Source organism: Lithobates pipiens, unplaced genomic scaffold (genome assembly GCF_037356315.1).
Source record: "Lithobates pipiens isolate NorthernLeopardFrog02 unplaced genomic scaffold, aLitPip1_a1.2 Scaffold_23, whole genome shotgun sequence".
NCBI lineage: Eukaryota > Metazoa > Chordata > Amphibia > Anura > Ranidae > Lithobates > Lithobates pipiens.
This window is the reverse complement of record NW_027507785.1, coordinates 104,736,078-104,753,208: the sequence shown is the minus strand read 5'-3', so window position 1 is coordinate 104,753,208 and position 17,131 is coordinate 104,736,078. Positions and strand designations below refer to the sequence as shown.

Here is a 17,131-nt window from a genome sequence, read left to right as displayed (position 1 = left end):
GCTTAGGGCAGCCCAAAGCCTGCTTCTCGGGTCCCTGGCTGGAGCTCCTGGCCCCTCCCTTCTGTTGAGAACCCCCACAGCAAGCAGCTGGATAGACATAGCTGGATAGAGATGGGACTCGGGTAAGTATTGCAGGGGCTAGAGAGGCTGCTGCACGAAGGCTTTTTATCTTAATGTATAGAATGCATGAAGAGGAAAAAAAACCTTCTGCCTTTACAACCACTTTAAGACAGTATGCTCCCAGAAAGCAAGAATTCTGTACAGTTCTAATGGCTTCATGCGTGGACAGATTTACATGCATGGACACGTACAACATGCAAGCATGCCCAGCCCCATACAGAGTGTCCTGCTTATTTTCTTTATATACAGGTAAACCCAGCGCACATTTGTTTGTAGAAGCAGCAGTGTGTATGGTCCAATGGCTTCCTATGGTGCCAAGTTTAGATGCATAAAAATCTATACGAATCCAAATGCAGGGTTTTCCATGCTCGTGTGAATGTGTGCTAATAAACATGACTGTATGTGAAAGATGTTAGCCATATATAGCGATACCCTGAAAATTATCAGTCGAGAATAGAGTTTTCAGTGTTGTGCTGAAAAAATAGTTACCGAATGTGCGCTCGCTGCATTTTCAATGCATTTCAATGGGTAGGTGCATTTGGGGCATGGTTTGCAAATATGCACCAAAAATGTAGCAAGCAGGATTTTGAACACAAATGCAACAAAAAGGTGCTGATAATAGCTGACAAATTCATATTGATTAAAGTGGAGTTCATGAAAGTGGAGCTCCAGCCTGTACAAAAAAATAAATAAGTCAGAAGCTACAGTATACTGTAGCTGCTAACTTAAAATAAAAAGGACACTTACCTGTCCAGGGATCCTGCCATGTCGGCACCCCAAACCAAAATTTGGCCATCAGCTTCGGGTGCAGGTGCCCTTAGGGTTCACTGCTGGTTTCCAACTGTGCATTTGCAAGTTACGCTTGCCAAGTGGTCCAGTCATCTTCTGGGACATAGCTCCCGAAAAGACACTGGGGAAGAGGAGGGCCCAAACCACTTGGGTAAAGGATGTACCTCGCTGTGGCGGGGTACATAGGAAGCGAATAGAAAACAAACGGTAAAAAAAAAAAAAAAAAAAAAAAAAAGAAGTGTGAGTAGCTACTGTGTTTTTCCCCAAAAACAAGACCGGGTCTTATATCAATTTTGGCTACAAAAAACACACTAGGGCTCATTTTCAGGGGGTGTCTAATTTACAATAATCATTCAACTAAAGTCATGTCACCTTCTGCTGGAAATTATATATTTTTTACCTCTGTTTTAAAAAAAACCTGGAATAAAACAAAAATGTTTTTCAAACGTTCCTGTGTATATAATTTTTATACACAATGTATTACATGTTTTTACAAGGACTTTAACTAGGACTTGTATTGCAGCCATTCCCGAAAGTCACGCTAGGTCTTATTTTCAGGGAAACCGGGTACAGATACTGTAGCTGCTAACTTTTAATATAAGGACACTTACCTGTCCAGGGATGTTGGCTAATACAGGTTTCAGCTGCATCAATTGACTAGATGTCGCAAAGGCTTATGTGAGTAGAACTCCGCTTTAGGGGCCCATTCACACCTGAAACTAGGGGTGCACCGAAACTGACCGTTTTAAAATATTTATATAAAAAAAAAAAAAAAAAAAAAAAAAAAAAAATGTATTATAATTGAATGACTATCAATTTAAATTAATATGAATTTGTTGGCCATTTTAGGCACCTTTTGTGCAAGAAAGGCTCAAGAAAAATGCAGTCTGTAGCTAGCAATCTCTTGTATCATGTTTGCAAGCTCTTAAAAACACACTGCTAATAGTATTAGCAAAATTTCCATTTGGTGCACTTCTAGCAGACACGATGCAGGCGCTGGTCAGAGACTGCAGACGCGATGCAGGCGCTGGTCAGAGACTGCAGACGCGATGCAGGCGCTGGTCAGAGACTGCAGACGCGATGCAGGCGCTGGTCAGAGACTGCAGACGCGATGCAGGCGCTGGTCAGAGACTGCAGACGCGATGCAGGCGCTGGTCAGAGACTGCAGACGCGATGCAGGCGCTGGTCAGAGACTGCAGACGCGATACAGGCGCTGGTCAGAGACTGCAGACGCGATACAGGCGCTGGTCAGAGACTGCAGACGCGATACAGGCGCTGGTCAGAGACTGCAGACGCGATACAGGCGCTGGTCAGAGACTGCAGACGCGATACAGGCGCTGGTCAGAGACTGCAGACGCGATACAGGCGCTGGTCAGAGACTGCAGACGCGATACAGGCGCTGGTCAGAGACTGCAGACGCGATACAGGCGCTGGTCAGAGACTGCAGACGCGATACAGGCGCTGGTCAGAGACTGCAGACGCGATACAGGCGCTGGTCAGAGACTGCAGACGCGATACAGGCGCTGGTCAGAGACTGCAGACGCGATACAGGCGCTGGTCAGAGACTGCAGACGCGATACAGGCGCTGGTCAGAGACTGCAGACGCGATACAGGCGCTGGTCAGAGACTGCAGACGCGATACAGGCGCTGGTCAGAGACTGCAGACGCGATACAGGCGCTGGTCAGAGACTGCAGACGCGATACAGGCGCTGGTCAGAGACTGCAGACGCGATACAGGCGCTGGTCAGAGACTGCAGACGCGATACAGGCGCTGGTCAGAGACTGCAGACGCGATACAGGCGCTGGTCAGAGACTGCAGACGCGATACAGGCGCTGGTCAGAGACTGCAGACGCGATACAGGCGCTGGTCAGAGACTGCAGACGCGATACAGGCGCTGGTCAGAGACTGCAGACGCGATACAGGCGCTGGTCAGAGACTGCAGACGCGATACAGGCGCTGGTCAGAGACTGCAGACGCGATACAGGCGCTGGTCAGAGACTGCAGACGCGATACAGGCGCTGGTCAGAGACTGCAGACACGATACAGGCGCTGGTCAGAGACTGCAGACACGATACAGGCGCTGGTCAGAGACTGCAGACACGATACAGGCGATCAATGCAGCCTCTCACCAGTGTGGCAATCTCCCGCTGTGTCATGGAGCAAGATTTGAATTGCCCGGGCCGTGGTAAAAATGTCCCGCCTCCTGTGATATGTCATACTGATTCAATGTCCTGGCATTGGATCAGTGTGTCGTCTATCACAGGAGGCAGGACATTGCTACTACGGCCTGGGCAATTCAGCTCCTTGACACGGAGACTGCCGCTCTGTAAGGGGAGGGAAGGACCTTGAGCCACTAGGATGACACCCCGCAATGGGCAGCACCCAGCGTAGCAGCCACCACTACTGCTCTCCACATGCACAATTATATTTTTTTGGTAATATGCTGAAAACACCATGTTTCGGCTGCTGAAATTTCCATGTATCCCTACCAGAAACTGCACATTTACATGCATTTAAAGCATGCATGAATGTATTCATGTTTTTTGGCCTAAAGGTCTGAAGCAAGTTTCCTGCATTTGCAGCGAGTAAAATCGCAGAATGCTCCATTTAACTGCACCCATTGGATTATCTTGATTTTGGGGTGTCTATGCAATTCAAAATGCATCCAACTGCATTTGGTGTGAAAGGGTATGTATGTATGTAATAATATTTTATATAATATACCAACACTTTTTAAACTGTCAATTTCAGTTTTTGGCCAAGCGCATCCCAATTTTTTTGGGTACAAAAATTCTTTCAGTGCACCACTAGCCATATTACACAGACTATACAAAAGGAAAAACACTTGAGTCAGCTAAAACTTCTGACAAGTCCATGAATATTTCAGGACTGATGGCAGTCCTCTGAAAATTCCTGACAATGCCAAGGTTGGAGAGTGTGAATGTCACCTCTGGACCCTCAGCCTGCGCCTCTAAAGGGGGAGGGGTGACACAGGCAGGTCTCCTTTCCTAGGAAGAAGTTTAATCTTGCACCATGCTTTGTTCACAATTCCATCTCCCATTAATACGCCCCCCCCCCCAGCCGCCCCCAAGCGCCTCTCCCTAGGACATGCATGGACAGACATGGAGCACCGGGACTTACCAGGACATACAGCAGCACAGAAGAAGAAAAAAAATACAAAAACACAAACTCTGCAACTGCCTTCATTCAGAGCCAAAGATCCCAGCCCTCCCCCACATGTGAGTGATGAGTGCTCCCCCTCCCTCCTCCAGTGACATGTGAAATCCTCAGGCAGCCTTTAACTTCAGGCTGAAGTAACCCTCTCCTGGCCAGATGACCCGCCGTCTAGACAAATGGCTGAGCAAGCAATTCCCTCCCCCTCCAGCCTTCAGGTCTCAGCAAGAACAGTGCTGAACGCAAAGGAACCACACATGTCTGAGCGATACTGCGCTTCCCATTCACTGCAATTATGCGATAAAGGCACTGCGTGCTCTGCGATACATGAGCATATTCATTAGACGCGACAAGCCTTACACTAGTGCTGCCGCATAATCATGCATTTTTCAGTGCCATATATATGCATTTTGTAGGAGGTTAAAAACGCAATCCTGAAAAAATAAAAAAATAAATACAAAAAAAAAAAAAAAAAAGTTACATGCAATCCCATTGAGGTATAGAGGGTGAAAAACACACTATGCTGCAAAAAATAAATAAAAAAAAAAAAAAAAAAAAAACCACCAGCACCTTTTCACAACACTGCACCAGGTTGCATTGACAGACACCATAGAAAATAATGCGATTTTCATCGATTCCACATGACAGCAGACACAGGAAAAACTGCGCCAATGTGAATGGGGCCTTAGACCATATTGATGAATGGAGCTCCCAGCCTGTCTGCAATTTCCTATTCATGTGCCATTTTCTTGCGATTCTCAAATGTCCTTCTGCAATTTTTTTTTTTTTTTTTTTTAACGCCCCCAATAAGAAACTTCAGCAACTGAACCCCAGTAGATGCAATTTCTAGAAATTTCAGAACCCCAAAAAGGAACTGTGGATCCTCATTAAAGTCGCTCTATAAGATGGGCAGTACAATGGTAAATCAGCTGCCTAACTGCATTTTACCGTGGTGGCCACTCGGGTCGGTCCACATTGTTGCGGCCTGCCATGCTTGACTTTGCAGTGCGGCAATTTTAACTTGGCATTGAGTTTGGCAAGCAGTACAGTGGTGCTGCTTGGCACACTGAAGTCGATGGCCCCACAATTGCATGCCAATCGCAATCCCCTTGAAATCTTAAAAATGTATTTTTTTTAATGGAGGCATCAGTGTTGCCTCCTGAACACCTGTAGGGCTCATTCAGACATGTAAACAAAGCAGGTGGTGGTGCCGCAGTCTTATCGCCCTCCTGAACAAGGGCATGCAGCCGTTCTGTGCTGTATGCATGCCATGGCTGCAATGCTTTGCTTCACAACCACAGCAAAATTGGCATGGTTCCTTCTATGGGTGGTAACACCACCAAATACAACCCAATCAACTGAATGGGGACGATGCAGCAGGTCAACATTTTTAGGGATAAAACAGGCGGCGAGGAGATGACATATTGCAGATTGCCTTACAGAGGGGCAGTAAGGCCCGCTGCACATGAACGAGTGCATACACCAGCTCTAAACCACCTCTGAAGTCATCCACCAGAGCCTGCTTTTCAGAGGAACGGTAGTGCCACCTGTGCAAAAGAGGCCTGAGGCCAGATTCACATTTGTGTGTTGCAGCAATGTTCCTAGCATGCATTTTGGGGTCATTTATTGAATGGCACCTCAGCGGACCAAGCGTTCATTTATTCCCGCGTGTTGTCCCGCGATTCCCAAAGTGACAACGCTTAGGCAGAATCCCAGTATTCTCAATGGATCCTTCACATCCCAGCATTGTGTTGATTGACCTTCACACTTCAGGCAACAAAAAAGTACATGAGCTTCCTTGGGGCAGAATCAGGTTTTTGGCCCCATGGACTCTAATGGGAATGCTTGAAAAACAAGTTTTCACACATTAAGGCCATTAAAAAAAAAAAAAAAAAAAAATCCTGTTTTTTTGAGCTTCACACAACAAGCGACAATGCTCATGTGTTAAAGGCCCATTGAGAATAATTGTTGATCTTGGATGCTGACCTGCTTTGAGAACTGAGTGAACAATCATTCAGGTGTGACTGTGAGCTAGAAGTCTAATAGGACAAAAATGAGCGAGTCGCAAAAAAAAAAAAAAAAAAAAAAAAAAAAAAAAAAAAAAAAACACGCCTGGTGGGTACAGAGGCCATGCCAATACGCCAGCATTGAAGTTCCCCACACAGCACAATCATGCATTGCCATGCACTATGTGCACTTTTAGGCATGTTGGAATGCATTGGCAGCCCATTCATTTTAAATGGGTTGCCTTAACACAACACACAAACTAGTCCTGAAAAGATGAAAACTTATTTTGCTGAAGCACTGGTAAAAAAATAAAAAAAAAGGGAGAGCTTTACACTTTTTTTTATTGTGCTGATCACTTTCAGCTGCTGTCAGCCACTTCTCATCTATGTACCCTCACTTCAGTATCAGCCACACATTGCTCCGGCCCAGCTTCTGGTAATGGTGACCCATGCCTGTGCCATGCGTGTTGGCCTCTTATAGTCTACACTGGAAGAACGTCTCACAGGGTGACAACGTAGAGCACAATTGGGGGGACAGTTATCACCCTATAACAGGAGGTGCCTGAATAAAGAGCTTAATGGCAATGTCACAGATATACTTTTACTGAAAGCTGCAGACTCTTTGATGGGATGAGGGGGGGCATCATGTGCAGGGGTGACCTCCGATGGGATGAGGAGCTCTCGAGTATAGGGGTGACCCCTGATGGGATGAGGGGTCCTCAATTATAAAGGGGACCTCCGATAGGACTCATGCACAGGAAGGACCTCCGATGGGATGAGGGGGCTCTCAATTATAAAGGGGACCTCTGATGGGATGAGGAGCTCTCAATTATAAAGGGGGCCTCTGATGGGATGGATGGATCTCTCTTGTACAGGAGGGACCTCTCTGATGGGATGAGGGGCTTTCAATTATAAGGGGGACCTCTGATGGGATGAGGGGGGCTCTCAATTATAAGGGGGGCCTCTGATGGGATGGATGGATCTCTCTTGTACAGGAGGGACCTCTGATGGGATGAGGGGCTTTCAATTATAAGAGGGACCTCTGATGGGGGGCCCCTGATGGGATGAGGGGGCTTGGTGTGGATCCAAAAGGTTGCAGTATGTTTATCATGCGACCACAGAAATAAAGCTTTGGACCCTTTGAGGAAGCCTTGGTGTGCCAATGACGTTTTTCTTCCCTTTGATCATTCATGGTTTCCAGACAGTGGTCATAACAGCACAACTGAACTGCCGGGTTGTTGAAAGTGCGTGGGGAATGTTGTGCTTGGGGCTCGTGTATAGGGGGGACCCTCTGATAAGATAGGGGCGCTCTCATGTATAGGGGGTGGGCCCTCTGATAAGATGGGAGGGCTCTCGTGTATAGGGGGGGGGGGGGGGGGGGCCTCTAGTAAAGTTAGTTTCACCAAGGTGGTTGCACACATTGTCCAAAGCTCAGGCATCCCATTGACAAGCAACATTCCTCTCAGACTGGAGTCCCTGCAGATTTGCTACACTTTTAGAAGGTGGTGGGACTGAAGAAATGTTGATAAATGCCGGTGTGGACTATGGATCCCAGGACAAGAAGCTCTTCACTGCCATGTACTGTACTATCTGTATATAGATTGTGGACGGCGGGTGATCTCATCGCAGCATTGCTGGATCATCATCATACACAATGACAGATGAGGACTGAAGACAAAGAAGACCTCACAAATGTACAGTGTGTGTCACCTCCAGGAACACTGCAAATACCAGGGGACAAGCCAAACAACAGCACACTGAGTCATCCTATACAATCACTACACAGATCATGACAGACACACACACACATAGATAGATGATTTACTAAACCTGGGAGCAAAATCTGGTGCAGCTCTGCAGAGAAACTCAGCTCACAGGATTTATTGTCAGAGCTTAATTGAACAAGCTGAAGTTAGAAGCTGATTGGCTACAATGCACAGCTGCACCGGGATTTTGCACTCTAGTTTTAGTAAATCATCCCCAATGTGTGATCATACACAAAACACACAATGACAGTACATATGGGGGGGGGGGGGGGGGGGGGGGGGGGGGGGTGGATATAAGAACTTAAGCAGAGTCACAGCTACACCAGACGCTGACAACCAACCAATCAGCTTCTGGCTTCAGCTTGTTCAGTGAAGCTTAGAAAATGAAAGACAGAAGCTTATTGGTTGCCATGGACCGCTGCTCTAGTTCTGATAAATCGCCCCCATTGTGTAGACATATGCAATCATGACACACACAGGGAGATGTACTCCTATACAATACACATTATACAGAGAGATCACAGGGAGATGTACTCCTATACAATACACATTATACAAAGTGGTCACATGGAGATGTACTCCTATACAATACACATTATACAAAGAGGTCACAGGGAGATGATCGCACACAACTCACCAGAGCAGCAAGTTTGAAGCAATCCAACGTGCTGATCTCGGCTGCTGTGGGTGTTGTTGCTCCAGTCCAGCTCAGAGGTAGGTGAGATAATCCAGTGATGACGGTGGGTGTCCCCAGGCAGTGTTATGAGAAGAGCAGTGGGGGTGACCCCGGTGCAATGTCCGGTGGCGGGGGTCCCCGGTAAAGTTGCTCGCACAGCGCCGCAGTAGCAGGAATGCGAGGAATGATGGAATTCTCTTCCTGGCAGGTGGGCAGCTCGCTGAGCGCTCATTGGCTGGCCGCCGGGTGAGCTCAGAATATATTAACATAATGAGGTGTGACGTCACGCGCCGAGCGGCAGCAGGTAGACTGAGGGGAGAGGCGGCACACACTGTGCTGTGAGGGAATTGTCCGTGGAAGTGTTCTGTAATATGGTGCCAACACTGCCAGCTCCACACACTCCCACCAGTCCTCCCTCACTTCAAGGCACTGGCCTCAATAAAAATCTACCATTTATCTTCCTCCATCCTCTGAAACACATTTGTTGTTTTAAAATTCTAATACAAAAGAAAATTAGTGATAAAAAATGCACCTGTGTGGATTTAGCTAATCTTGTTTTTTTTTGCATATAAAGTGTATTTATAGTCAAAACTTTTTTTTATTTTTTTTTTCAGTTTTGGACACAGTAGGGACCGCTCCCTACTTTGTCCAAAACTGAAAAGTTTTTTTTTTGCTGCCTGTGAATTACTTTGTGGAAATGTGCCTTCACTTCCTGTCCCAGAGACGCAACAGGAAGTTAGTGGAAATCTCAAATGAGGAGAATTCCCTCCAAAACTGGCTACATTTTATACAACTTTCTTTTTCAATTTCCTTTAGATTTACCTTCAACTATGTAGTCCAAGGGCCTGCCTGACACACAAATTCAAAGCGTTTAGGTTTAACCTTATATATGGTTTTGGTAAGTTGTACAAACAAAATTGTATAAGGGCCTTTTCGCACCGAATGCAGTTGGATGCATTTTGAATTGCACTCTAACTGCATAGACAGCCCAAAATCAAGGTAATCCTATGGGCATAGTACACATCAGTGCAGTGCAGTGATGATCACTTCAGCGCATTTTTCTGCACCACAAATGCAGGGAACGCACTACATGCCCTCTGATTCCCCTTGTCTTGAATTGTATTGCATTGTACTCTCTACCCCAATGTTGTAAAGCGCTGCGTAAACTGTCGGCGCTATATAAATCCTGTATAATAATAATAATAATAATATACACTTCAAATGCGTTATAAATGCACCATGCCCCTTAAAAAAAAAAAAATAATAATAATAATAATTGTACTAAATATAACCTGTCCCTCTTTCCTAGGTCCTGTCCCTCCCATTAACCGCATGCCGACCAGCCGCCGCAGTTGTACTATGGCAGCATGGCTTGGCTGCGCAAATCGCCGTTATGTTACATCGGTAGCATAATCGGCCACTAGGGGGCGTGGGTGTGCCCCTTGCTCGCTCCCCGAGCCAATACGAGTGCCCGGTGGTCTCAATCGCCGCTTGGCTCCCGCGATCGCTCGGGGCACGCGGAGATCCAGAAGCAGTGTGTGTAAACACGCAGTTTCCAGTTCTCTGGGCAGGGAACTGACAGATCGTCTGTTCATACAAAGTAAGGATGAGCTGAGGCGTTTTCACATGGACCACGTGCAGAGCCCACCAGGAAGTCGGCGCAGCGCTGCGCTAATCACAGGCAGGGAGACATTGCCACGATGCGCGGGTGCAGAGATCGGGCAATGTCTCACTGCCTGCGATTAGCGCTGCGCTGCACCTACTTCCTGGCGGGCCCTGCACGTGGTCCATGCGAACACACCTGAGCTCATCCCTAATACAGTGTATGAACAGCGATCTGTTAGTTTCCCTGCACAGTCCCCTCCCCCTTCAGTTAGAACACTCCCTAGGATACATATTAACCCCATTCACTGTCCCCTAGTGTTAACCCTTCACTGCCAGTGAAATTTTTACAGTAATCAATGCAATTTTAATTGCACTGATCGCTGTATTAATGCCAGTGGTCCCAAAAATGTGTCAAAATTGTCCGACATGTCCGCCATAATGTCGCAGTCATGATAAAAATCGCTGATCGCCGCCATTACTAGTAAAAAAAAATAAAAAAAATATTAATAAAAATTCCATAAAACTATCTCCTATTTTGTAGACGCTATAACTTTTGCGTAAACCAATCAATATACGCTTATTGCGTTTTCTTGTTTTTTTTTACCAAAAATATGTAGAAGAATACATATTGGCCTAAACTGAGGAAAAAAAATGTTTTTTTTATATATTTTTGGGGGATATTTATTATAGCAAAAAGTTAAAAATAATGCGCTTTTTTTTTCAAAACTGTCGCTCTTTTTTTGTTTATAGTGCAAAAAATAAAAACCGTAGGGGTGATCAAATACCACCAAAAGAAAGCTCTAGTTGTGGGAAAAAAAGGATGTCAATTTTGTTTGGGAGCCATGTTGTACGACAAGTGATGCAGTGCTGAATCGCAAAAAGTGGTCTGGTCTTTGGCCAGCCAAATGGTCCGGGGCTGAAGTGGTTGACCACTTCAGCCTCAGAAGATTTGGCTGCTCAATGACCGGGCCACATTTTGCGATACGGCTCTGGGTCGATTTAACTGACAATTGCGCGGTCATGCGACGTGGCTCCTAAACAAATTTTATGTCCTTTTTTCCCCACAAATAGAGCTTTCTTTTGGTGGTATTTGATCACCTCTGCATTTTTTGCACTATGAACAAAAAAGAGCGTAAATTTTTTAAAAAAACACAATATTTTGTACTTTTTGCTATAATGAATATCCGCATTTAAAAAAAAAAAGCAAATTTTTTCCTCAGTTTAGGCCGATATGTATTCTTCTACATATTTTTGGTAATAAAAATCGCAATAAGCGTATATTGATTGGTTTGCGCAAAAGTTATAGCGTCTACAAAATAGCGGATAGATCTGTGTCATTTTTTATTATTATTATTATTATTTATTTATTTTTTACTAGTAATGGTGGGCGATCTGTGATTTTTATCGGGACTGCGATATTGCGGCAGACAAATTGGACACTTTTGACACATTTTTGGGACCACTGACAATTATACATGGATCAGTGCTATAAAAATGCACTGATTACTGTATAAATGTCACTGGCAAAGAAGGGTTTAACACTAGGGGTGATGAAGGGGTTAACTGTGTTCCCTGGGTGTGTTCTAACTGTAGGGGGAATGGGACTGTCTAGGGGGAGAGAGAGATCGGTGTTCATACTTAGTATGAACGCACGATCTGTCTCTACTCCCCTGAAAGAACCAGGATTTGTGTGTTTACACACACAGATCCCGCTTTTTGCTCTGTCACAAGCGATTGCCCCGTCATCATGCCCGAAATGGCATCCAGGTCACCAATAGATGCAGAGGACTTCATATATAATGATTTTTTTTCCTTTAGACTGGGTTCACACTGCAGCATGCTCCAGCTCACAGCAGGGGGTCTGGTCCGTCTCCATTCACGGGTTCAGGTCCCATTTCAGCCCGAATTTTTGCCTGCGAGGAGATGCTGCTGATTGGCTCTCCTCACCACACACTCTGTCAGTGTGAGGCAATGATAGCCGATTACCAGCACTTCCTGTATTTACATGTGACCGGCTGTGTTAAGACACAGCCGTTCACATGGTTAAAAAGCCGCGTTAGCGGGCATTCGAGTGCGCCCTCATATGATGTCCACCCAGAACGAGAGCCGCACCGCCCCTCCGTCATTTGACAGTGGGCCGGCAGCAAGTGGTTAACTAAACTTGTCTGGATGTGAACGAAGGTCATTGTAGAATTGCCCCTTGGTCTCTCTTTCCATCAGTAGTGGATGAACCCAGTAAAGACACCTCCTACCAGTACGTCCTCTCAAAATGGCAATGGCCAGCACCAGACATTCTCTCCGCACACTATGAAGAAGGAAGTGACTTCACCAAGAAAGTCAAGCCCAAAAGTAGTTTCTGGTGTGAATGAGCCCTAATGTGTAGCCAGCTTTAGAAGTTCACCCTAAAACTAAAATCTGTAAATCTACTGGCATCCACAAACTAAGATTAACCTGTCTAGTCCTGTAAAGAAGAAATCGCTATACATACCTTTTCTAAAGCTGGTTTGGTCCAGTCCCACGATGAGCTGTCAGCGGCTTCTTTGCTGTGTAGGCGGGTGCAGAGGAAACAGCCGACAACGGAAGCCCCATAGTAACTCTATGGGTGACATCACTTCCCATTCATTTCCCAGTCTCCTGCCCAGAACTTCCGCAGCTGGAGACCAAATCGGAGCGGCTTCAGAAAAGGTATGTACAGGCAGAGATTTCTTCTTTACAGGGCTAGATAGGTTAGTCTTAGCCCTTGTACACATGGTCGGACATTGTCCGATCGGACCGTGTTGTCGGATAATCCGAACGTGTGTGGGCTTCATCTGACTTTTTCCATCGGAATGTCCGACCAACAAAGTTTGAGAGCTGGATATAAAATTTTTCTGACAACATGATCCGGTCAGACTTTGTCCGATCGTTTGTAGAGAATTCCGATCGGACAAAGTGCCACGCATGCTCAGATCAAATTCCTAGACCAAAGCTATTGGCTACTAGCCTGAACGTAGTCCCATCATAACTAAATAACGTCATCTGGTTCCGAAAATTCAGATTTTCCGACAACTTTGTCCGACCGTGTGTATGCAACACCAGTTTCGGACAAAATCCGTCTGAAAAAATCAGACGAATTTTGTTGTCGGAATGTCCGACCGTGTGTACAAGGGCTTAGATTGTGGATGTCTGTAGGTTTCCAGATTTTAGTTTTAGGGTGAACGTCTACTTTAACCACTTGCCGACCGCCGCACGACGATATACGTCGGCAGAATGGCACGGGCAGGCATATTGGCGTATATATAAGTCCATGCCTGCCCGCGGGTGGGGGGCCCGATCGGGCCCCCCCCCGGTGCCTGCGGCGGTCGGCATTCGTTCGGGAGAGATCAGGGATGAGGGGACGGCCATTCATTCATGGCCACCCCCTCGCGATCGCTCTCGACGAATGGAAATCCCCCGTGACATCACTTCCTCTCCTGTAATGTAAACACAGGAGAGGAAGTGATGTATTCTCTCCTCCGTGTCGGTATTTTCCGTTCCGACACGGAGGAGAGCGGATCGGTGAGTTGCACCAACACTCTACACACACAGTAGAACATGCCAGGCACACTCACACCCCCCCTTTACCCCCCGATCACCCCCCCAATTACCCCTGCCCCCCAGTCACAGTGACACCAATGTCATTTTTTTTTTTTTTTTTTTTTTTTTTGCATTGGTGTCATTTGTGACTGTAATAACTGTTAGGGCAGTTAGAGTTAGCCCCCTTTAGTTCTAATGTACCCCCCTAACCCCCCCAATAAAGGTTTAACCCCGTGATCACCCCCCGTCGCCAGTGTCACTAAGGCTGGGTTCACATTGCAGCGGTTTATGAGAACGAATGTGATTCGCACCGCACTGCAGTGCAAATCACATCCGATCTCTGTGCGATTCGAGTTCAGCCATTCGCCGCACCCGCCGCACCCGCCACACCCGCCGCACCCGCCGCAAATTCGCACGGGACCCTTTTTTTGGCCCGCAGCAGAATCGGATCGCATGGGTGTTCACACCATGCGATCCGAGTTTGCAGATCGCACTGCGATATGCGAACTGATCTGGGGGTGTCAGTAACATTTCACTGACACTCCCAGCAGTTCGCATAGGGCAGTGTGAACTGCCGCCGGGAGGCATGCGATGCGGGAACCCGCCGCGGATTCGCGGCGTTTCCGCATCGCTCCAGTGTGAACCCAGCCTAATAAGCGATCATTTTTCTGATCGCCGTATTAGTGTCACAGGTGACGCTAGTTAGGCAGGTAGGTATTTAGGTTCGCCGCAGCTTTTTATAGCGCCAGGGACCCCCATATACTACCGCATAAAGCCCCCTGATTGCCCCCTAGTTAACCCTTTCACCAGTGATCACCATATAACTGTTACAGGTGACGCTGGTTGGTTAGTTATTTTTTTATAGTTTCAGGGCACCCGCCATTTATTACCTAATAAAGGTTTAACCCCCTGATCACCCGGCGGGTGTCATTTGTGACTAATAACTGTTAGGGCAGTTAGGGTTAGCCCCCTTTAGTTCTAAGGTACCCCCCTAACCCCCCCAATAAAGGTTTAACCCCGTGATCACCCCCCGTCGCCAGTGTCACTAAGGCTGGGTTCAGATTGCAGCGGTTTGAGAACGGATGTGATTCGCACCGCACTGCAGTGCAAATCACATCCGATCTCTGTGCGATTCGAGTTCAGCCATTCGCCGCACCCGCCACACCCGCCGCACCCGCCGCAAATTCGCACGGGACCCTTTTTTTGGCCCGCAGCAGAATCGGATCGCATGGGTGTTCACACCATGCGATCCGAGTTTTCAGATCGCACTGCGATATGCGAACTGATCTGGGGGTGTCAGTAACATTTCACTGACACTCCCAGCAGTTCGCATAGGGCAGTGTGAACTGCCGCCGGGAGGCATGCGATGCGGGAACCCGCCGCGCATTCGTGGCGTTCCCGCATCGCTCCAGTGTGAACCCAGCCTAATAAGCGATCGTTTTTCTGATCGCTGTATTAGTGTCACAGGTGACGCTAGTTAGGCAAGTAGGTATTTAGGTTCGCCGCAGCTTTTTATAGCGCCAGGGACCCCCATATACTACCGCATAAAGCCCCCTGATTGCCCCCTAGTTAACCCTTTCACCAGTGATCACCATATAACTGTTACAGGTGACGCTGGTTGGTTAGTTATTTTTTTATAGTTTCAGGGCACCCGCCATTTATTACCTAGTCTCACTAGTGTACCCCTAAATTTAGGGGTGTCTACTTTCCAAAATGGGGTCATTTGGGGGGGGTTTGTGCCATCTTGGCATTTTATGGCCTTCAAAACTGTAACGCCCTTAGAAAGCCTGAAGGCGGTGCTTGGTTTTCGGGGCCCCGTACGCGGCTAGGCTCCCAAAAAGTCCCACATATGTGGTATCCCCGTACTCAGGAGAAGCAGCAGAATTTATTTTGGGGTGTCATTTCACATATGCCCATGGCATGCGTGAGCAATATATCATTTAGTGACAACTTTGTGAAAAAAAAAAAAAAAAAAAAAAAGTTTGTAATTTTCCCGCAACTTGTGGCAAAATATAAAATATTCCATGGACTCAACATGCCTCTCAGCAAATAGCTTGGGGTGTCTACTTTCTAAAATGGGGTCATTTGTGGGGGTTTTGTGCCATCTTGGCATTTTATGGCCTTCAAAACTGTAATAGGTAGTGAGGAGTGAAGTCAAATATTTACGCCCTTAGAAAGCCTGAAGGCGGTGCTTGGTTTTCGGGGCCCCGTACGCGGCTAGGCTCCCAAAAAGTCCCACATATGTGGTATCCCCGTACTCAGGAGAAGCAGCAGAATTTATTTTGGGGTGTCATTTCACATATGCCCATGGCATGTGTGAGCAATATATCATTTAGTGACAACTTTGTGAAAAAAAAAAAAAAAAAAAAAAGTTTGTAATTTTCCCGCAACTTGTGGCAAAATATAAAATATTCCATGAACTCAACATGCCTCTCAGCAAATAGCTTGGGGTGTCTACTTTCTAAAATGGGGTCATTTGTGGGGGTTTTGTGCCATCTTGGCATTTTATGGCCTTCAAAACTGTAATAGGTAGTGAGAAGTGAACTCAAAAATTTACGCCCTTAGAAAGCCTGAAGGCGGTGCTTGGTTTTCGGGGCCCCGTACGCGGCTAGGCTCCCAAAAAGTCCCACATATGTGGTATCCCCGTACTCAGGAGAAGCAGCAGAATTTATTTTGGGGTGTCATTTCACATACGCCCATAGCATGTGTGAGCAATATATCATTTAGTGACAACTTTGTGTAAAAAAAAAAAAAAAATTTTTTTTTTGTCATTATTCAATCGCTTGAGGCAAAAAAATAAAATATTCAATGGGCTCAACATGCCTCTTATCAATTTCCTTAGGGGGTCTACTTTCCAAAATGGGGTCATTTGGGGGGGTTTTGTACTGCCCTGCCATTTTAGCACCTCAAGAAATGAGATAGGCAGTCGTAAACTAAAAGCTGCGTAAATTCCAGAAAACGTACCTTAGTTTGTAGATGTGACAACTTTTGCGCAAACCAATAAATATACAATTATTGACTTTTTTTTTACCAAAGACATGTGGCTGAATACATTTTGGCCTAAATGTATGACTAAAATTGAGTTTATTGGATTTTTCTAATAACAAAAAGTAGAAAATATCATTTTTTTTCAAAATTTGCGGTCTTTTTACGTTTATATCGCAAAAAATAAAAATCGCAGAGGCAATCAAATACCATCAAAAGAAAGCTCTATTTGTGGGAAGAAAAGGACGCAAATTTTGTTTGGGTACAACATTGCATGACCGCGCAATTACCAGTTAAAGCAGCGCAGTGCCAAAGTGTAAAAAGACCTCTGGTCATTTACCAGCAAAATGGTCCGGTCTTAAAGTGGTTAAGCTAACCATACACATTAGGCCTCATGCATACAGGGCGTTTAGTACCAGCTCATGAGAACCTGGCATTTAGGTGAGGGTAGAAG

At 46.2% G+C, this 17,131-nt stretch overlaps 1 protein-coding gene across 1 annotated transcript in view; it reads right to left on the bottom strand.

The window, feature by feature from the left end:
- Window positions 1-8,720, bottom strand: part of VGLL4 (vestigial like family member 4) — a 220,231-nt gene extending 211,511 nt beyond the window's left edge. The window contains exon 1 of the mRNA XM_077452128.1: window positions 8,494-8,720. The gene's annotated coding sequence lies outside the window, so the exon portion shown is untranslated. The remainder of the gene's footprint in view (window positions 1-8,493) is intronic.
- Between the last annotated feature and the right edge of the window lie 8,411 nt (window positions 8,721-17,131).